The sequence below is a fragment of the Jaculus jaculus genome, chromosome 6 (assembly GCF_020740685.1).
Source record: "Jaculus jaculus isolate mJacJac1 chromosome 6, mJacJac1.mat.Y.cur, whole genome shotgun sequence".
Classification (NCBI taxonomy): domain Eukaryota; kingdom Metazoa; phylum Chordata; class Mammalia; order Rodentia; family Dipodidae; genus Jaculus; species Jaculus jaculus.
In genome coordinates, this window is record NC_059107.1 from 143471962 (window position 1) to 143479174 (window position 7213).

Here is a 7213-nt window from a genome sequence, read left to right on the forward strand (position 1 = left end):
TAGCAACGAGTCAAAAGGAGGCCATATTTTGGGTGGGCAAAGAGCTTTCCTGTCACTCTTAAAATGAGCCCTTTCTGACAGGAGGCCAGGATGCTCCTGTTCCATCCAACATTGATGTACAGAACATGGTAGACTATGATAATGTGAAAGCAAATGCTTGAAATTCCACCAAGCTCAATGTGCTAAGGCATAATCTCTTACTTGGTGTCAGATATGCTTGGGAGACACTAATAATTATACTGTCACCTAGTAGCCTTTATCATTTTTTTTTCTGTGCAGTGGTTTATGAGGTGATTTCCAAGGAGTGGTTAATAATTGAATTACCTATGTACACATGTCTCTGCCCCTACACATTATATGAGCACTTAAGTACAGTGACTACCTTTTATTAACACTTGTATATACTTGATAAACTGTAATCTAGTAATAAATAATAGAAGTGAAGGAATAAATAATGTTTAATAGAAAAGGAGATATTTTAATAATTTTTTTTGTGGAATACGTCATAAATTTGCATGTCACCCTTGCACAGGGGCCATGCTAATCTTCTCTGTATTGTACCAATTTTAGTATATGTGCTGCTGAAGCAGGTACTATAAATTTTTGAAAAACATTATATTTATATATTTGAGAGAGAGAGAAAGTGCATGAACAAGGGTGAACCAGGGTCTCCTGATATAGAAACTCCAGACACATGCACCACTTTGTGCATTTGGCTTTACATGGGTACTGGAGACTTTGTCCCAGGCAAGCAAGCTCTGCAAGCAAGCACATTTAACTACTGTGACATGTCCCCAAAACTTCAAAAATATTTTTTATTTGTGTGTGTGTGTGTGTGTGTGTGTGTGTATGCACGCGCGCGTGCCTGTGCTTGTGCCTCCACTTCCCATCTCACCATCAATGTCAGCATGCTGGGATTACAGAAGACAGCCATAGCTTCTGGCTTTTTATGTGAGGTATGGGGATTGAATTTGGGTCCTCAATCCAGATTGAGTAGTGAGCTGTCTGCTGAGACAGCTCCCAGCCCATAAAAAAAGGAGACGTTGATCAGGAACTCTCAGAGGCAGTAGTAATTATTTATGAAGCACCCATTCTCACACAAACTCACCACACCTTATTTCTTCCAGTGGGATTTTTACTCATCCCCAAGGCGCAGCCAGTCCAGGGCAACAGGAGGCTCTACCTCTGTCTGATGACCACTTACCTCCAGCCCACTCTTCTATGCCTCCTTAGAAAAATCAATGTGAGCCAGGCCTGGTGGTGCACGCCTTTAATCCCAGCACTTGGGAGGCAGAGGTAGGAGGATCTCTGTGAGTTTGAGGCCACCCTGAGACTCCATAGTGAATTCCAGGTCAGCCTGGGCCAGAGTAAAACCCTACCTTGAAAAACCAAATTAAAAAAAAAAAAAAGAAAAGGAAAGAAAAGAAAAATCAATGTGTAAATATCTGCATGATTTTTGTCCAACCAATCAGAACTCACAGAATGATTGTTACTATCTTACACAGCACTAGCTAAGGGGAAAAGATGTGAGAAAATAGAGTAAAAGCTGGAAGGCAGCATTTGAATATAATTGCCCACATCGACATTGAGGAGTTATGACTCAGTGGTGCTCACTTTTCACATGTCTTGACAAGTCCTTTTAAGGTGGACTTGTTCATGACCCCCTTCAATGAAGGTGATTGTCCAGTGAAATCCCAGCCTTAAGACACTGGGGGTGGGGTGACCTGTTATCAAGACATATAGTAATGGGCATACATTAGTGAGTGCTGGAGATACCAGTGATCACTTTCAGCTTCCTCTGGAATGCTTTCTCAAAATGAAGGGGGAAGTTTCTAGACCATAGAAATAGTGACTTCAAAGAGCAGAGTCTGAAAGAAGGATGTCACAGGCACTTTATGTGTGAGGTGATGGGAGAGCAGATGCAGGAAATGGGCCAACAGACAAGTAAGGAGATAAAACCAGCGAAGTTAATTGTGCCAACCACTGGTATGAGCAAGGTGAGCTGAGGCCACCAGTGGTGGCATAGAGAGCTTCCACCTGAGAGACCAGGGACTGGACACTTAGTACATGGTTTCTAGCTTCCATTGGTAGAAGGTCATCCCTGGCCACTAAGTCCCATGCACTCCTGGACTGTCCTTGTGCTCAAGCCAAACCATACCTTGTGGTACTGGAGAACACAGTAAAAGACAGAAGTGTGCCAAAGGGTTGTGACACTGTCAACAGAAAAATGAGGATTAAAGCTTGGACACAATGGAGCTATGGAGGTACTGGGATCACTTCCCTGAGTGACTTTTACTTATACTGCTGCCCTGCACACCCAGATGGAAATCTAGCCCTTGAGTAAGTGGATCCATGCAGAGGACCAGAGATGGAAAGAAAAGGTGACCTCACAGAGATAAGTCTCTTTTCCCCTGGGAGAGCCTGCAAGCCAGGAAACTTGGTCAAAGATTAATTTAGTGACTTGGAAAAAAAAGAGCATCTGTGATGAAAGAAGGCAAGGTTTTATGTAATTAGTGCACAATAAAAGGCAATAATGCCAAAGTCCATGGCTTCCTACAGTTCACATAGTGAATAGGGCAGGAGATGGTATGTTAATTAAAATCTGTATATTATTTTAGTAAGTTATGGTTTAAGAATTTAAAAACATACCATAAAGCTTGAAAAACTTTTAAGTAGGTACAAAAGTTTAATAATAGGGATGGATGGTACAGTGTAGTACTTTCATGCCCAATGTCCCCATAACAATGTCTCAAACCACTTAACTCCATGATACTGTGGAAAATTCATTGAATCTGAGTGGTAAAAGAAATAAAATGGAGAGAACTAAGATCTCAGAGTCAAGTGATACTCTCTGAACTTCATTTTCTTGCACTGTAAAGCAGACATCACACCATGTTGGAAGGAAAGGATGAGCGTGTGGGAAATTACTCTGGAACTGTAAAGCATTATGATGAATATGAAATTTGAAATGCATGTTAAATTGTTGAAATGATAAACACTACTTTCTCACAGAGGGAAGTAATGTTTATCTTAGCATTATTGAATCTAAGAAGCCAATAAGCTTGACGGATAGGTAAATAAATTTCTATATCCCTAAGGAAGAGAACACATGTTCTGACTCATATTGGCATTATGGCTTTGAAATCCATGTTTTGTATGACTTTTATTATTTCACTGATGGTTTTTTTCAAGTCCCCATTCTGAATGAGGCTCAGCAAGTGGAAAGTGGCAGATCCCATACAATCTTATTTATGCACATTCTGCTTCCTTTGATTATTTCTCATTGCTTTATGTGTCACTCAACTAGTTATTCCCATTTTTTCTCTGGGTTTGCTGTATTTTTTTTTTAATCAGAAAACACTTTGGAATCTGGTTCTGGCCTAAGCTGCATGCTTGAGTTATGAGAATATTCCAGATGTTACAGAATCATCCAGATGTTTTGAAATACAATTAAAAGTCTTGAGATTAAGATATGTAGAGTATTTCTGACACTTGATTTTCAAGTATTTTTCCATCTCATTGAGTTCAACTCAAGTGAATGGAGCTCTGACTTAATGGGTGAATGAAGGTTAAGTTTACTGAAGATGGAAAACTACCATTGGCTGAGACAGAATAAATAACTGAAATATATTTCTCTCTCTCCTTCTCTCCCAGAGATCTAACCCAGGGCTATGTACACTCTAGGCAAGTTCCCTATCACTGAGTTACATTCTCTAGTCCCACTTCCTTTTTCTTATCCACATCTCTTCCATAACTCTACACAGCCTCCTGAGTTATGAATTCACTGTGGCTGTGTTTTTTGCTATCTTAAGAAATACAACTTGGTTCTTGTTTATAGAGTAAAGAAATGGGAGACAGAAAGAAATATTTAATGAGTCTTCTCTTATTACAAACGAGCTTGCACTTGCATAGTTTGGTGAGAGCATAGAAAACAAGAGTTATACACAGGTTGAGTCAGCTGGTGGGTGATTCCACAAGTGCTAATGGTTAGCTTTACATCTTGCAGGCTTAAGCACACCAAACTGAGAAACCTTGGCTGAGTTTACAATCAGATTGTAAGCTTATAAATGTGCAGTGATAAGCACTGAGATAATAACCATTTCTTTAGTGCTTTCTATGTGTCAGACACCATGCTGAGTGCATATTAGCTGGTTTTTTGGTTTTATTTTTTTTTTTGAGTCAGGTCTCTGTGTAGCTGAGGATGGCCTTCAACTCAATATTTCTGTCTCCACCTCCCATGTGCTGTGATTAAAGTCATATTCCACCACACCCAGTCATTGTAGATTTTTTTCTTAGACTTTATAGTTCAGTCCCATCTCTGCCATCAACTAGTCTGTAGTGGTAGGCACATTCCCTAATTCTGTGCAAATGACTGGCCTCATTTTATAAAGGGCTCAGGAGAACACCAGGCTTATTGTAAGCACTTATGTCTTCTATTTTCTATTAACATTAACTCTCACAACACTCCTCTAAGGCATGTATCATAACTATTCCCCCACTTTGGACAGAAAATAGATATGTAAATATGCCTAGCAGTCCACAGATGGTAAACCACTAAAATATAATAATAATGTAATCATAAATATAATAACCAAGACAACCTTTCCTAAGTGGAGAAAGTCTTTGCAGTGAGATTGTGTCAAAGCCTGTCTTCTACTACTCTTCTCAAGTACAGTAGTTCTCGGGAAGATATTGCCAACATTTGCTCTAGAATGTTCCCGTTTGCATACCTTCCTAGCTGATGCTCAGCTCCCCTTGGTTAGCTATCATTCTCACTGCTCTGGAGTACCACGTATAGCAATGCTATCCAGTAGAACCTTCCGTAGTGATGGGATTGTTCTAGATTCACTTTGTACAGTAGAGTATCATTATCCACCTATGGTTATCAAACACTTGAAACATGACCAGCGTGGCTTAGGAACTAGTATGGCTCTCAGTTGACTCAAGTTTTAGTAGATTGTTACAGTTACTGACTACTGCTTCAGATAGCATTGATAACAGATTCCATTTTCTGCTGAGGGCATTCTATGTGAGTTTTTGCTCAGTGATAGGAGTACTCTGGATCCACTAAATTACTTTGCTCATTTCTATATACCACAAGTTTCAGAGAGCACTAGAGAGGCCAATTTATGCTGACCATTGAAAAATAAAATGTAGAATTATTGAAATAGAAAATTTGCAGCTGCCCTCCATTCACATCCTTTGGGGGAAACTCTTCCACCTACGATCCACTCAGGGCTAGGATACTTTTTGGATTGGGAGGTGACAGTGAGGTCAGAGCTAAACCATGAACAGCTTTAGAAGTGGCAAACCTTGACTGAGCAACCTAAGCTTAAATGCATCTGTTAACCACATTCTATTTCCACCCTTCTGGCAATGAGGGAAAGTGTGCTTTAGATTTTCCACCATGGGATTCTGAAATCGAGTGTTAAAATCACAGCCTCATTCCTCACAAACTACACACACGTTATTTAATCTTACTGAGTTGCTTTTCTTTCTTTGTACATGGCGTTTCAAGACAATGGATCTCATAAGTAATATCTTTTTCAAAGGGTAGAAGTAAGGATCCAGTGAAGTAACAGAATGGAACCACTTTGTGTTCTTATAAAGGCTGCGTTGATGTCTCGGTAATTACATTTATATCACTCTGGCCTCTTAAATCAATTTTCATATTGATTATCTCATTTTATCTTCACAACAGGCCCATAAAGGAAGTAGGACACTGATTATTATATGTGTTTTACCATCTGCTAGTATAGACAAATGGTCCTCAAAGGAGCTAAGAGACTTGCTCAGGTTATACAGTATGTCAAGCTATGTTACGCCTAGTTCACACTGAGTGCCCTTCTAAAGCTTTCTCTACAAAAGCCAGCCAGGTCTTGAATTTAATAGCCAGAGATTATGAAAGTGGATGAAAAATAGGGTTATTTCTCTTCAATACACAATCTCAATCCAAAACAGTTATCATATAACACCAACAAGATAATAGCCACCCATTGTGTTCAACATTTTATTGTTATTATTTTATTTCATTCACATATAACTTAAAAGTTTATGTAACTGTAAGATATATATATATATATATACATATATATATATATATATATGTATATATATATATAAATTTATTTGAAAGCGACAGACACAGAGAGACAAAGAGGCAGAGAGAGAGAGAGAGAATGGGCACGCCAGGGCCTCTAGCCACTGCAAACGAACTCCAGACGCGTGCACCCCCTTGTGCATCTGGCTAATGTGGGTCCTGGGGAATCGAGCCTCGAACCGGGGTCCATAGGCTTCATAGGCAAGCGCTTAACTACTAAGCCATCTCTCCAGCCCCAGCTTTATATTTTTAAAAATGAGAAACTCCAGGCATAAAATTGAACAGGAATGTGTTCATTTTCTCACAGAGATAAGAGTTATCAAGAAAACCTGGATTTATTAATTTTCTTGGGCTGCTGTGACAAAATACTACAAACTAGGTGGCTTAAGTAACAAAAATGTATTATCTCACAGATCTGGGGGCCACAAGTCTAAAGTCAGGGTGTCAGGAGGATTAGTTTCTCCTAAGACTGTAAGGGAACAGTGTGTTTCAGGCCTTTCTACTCAGCTTTTCAGAGTCGCCTTCTGGTCTCTTTGCCTTCCCTTCCCTCCATGTGTGTCTGTGTTCCAGTTTCCTGTGTATTTTAAAATATAAGGACATGAGTCATATCAAATTAGGGTACACCCTAATGTTCATTGTAACTTGATTACTTCTCTGTATAAAGGTAATCCTTGTGGACGACCTTATCTCCAAGGTCACATTGTGAGGGAGTGGAGGGTAGGACTTCAGTATATAATTGGAGGGTGAGTGGGACACAATTTAACACAGGATACTAGATACAAACCCATATGGCCAGGTTAGTAAGCTTCTAGACCTCAAAGTGTTAAGCATGCTTCTGACAGCACGGTCATACAAGGGATAAATATCAAGATCTAGACCTCCAACCAGTTTCAGAGGCATGGAATAGAAATTTACCCTCTAAAAGTTCTTAAACTAGAAAATCTCTCCTCCCCAAAATTGTTTATCTGAGACACTGGTTTCCAGCTAACTAGGCAATTCAGCACTGAGGACTTTTCTCATAAACATTTACAAATATTCTGCTCTGTAATGAAGTTAATCAGTAAACCACACAACCTCTGGCCTCTCACTTCTTACCTAGTCTCATTTTCAGTT

At 39.5% G+C, this 7213-nt stretch overlaps 1 non-coding gene across 1 annotated transcript; it reads right to left on the bottom strand.

Annotated features, from left to right (window-relative positions):
• Positions 1-480: 480 nt before the first annotated feature.
• LOC123461845 lies at positions 481-590 on the bottom strand. Its single transcript, XR_006637909.1, has one exon. It is a non-coding gene; the product is annotated as a U6 spliceosomal RNA (small nuclear RNA).
• Between the last annotated feature and the right edge of the window lie 6623 nt (positions 591-7213).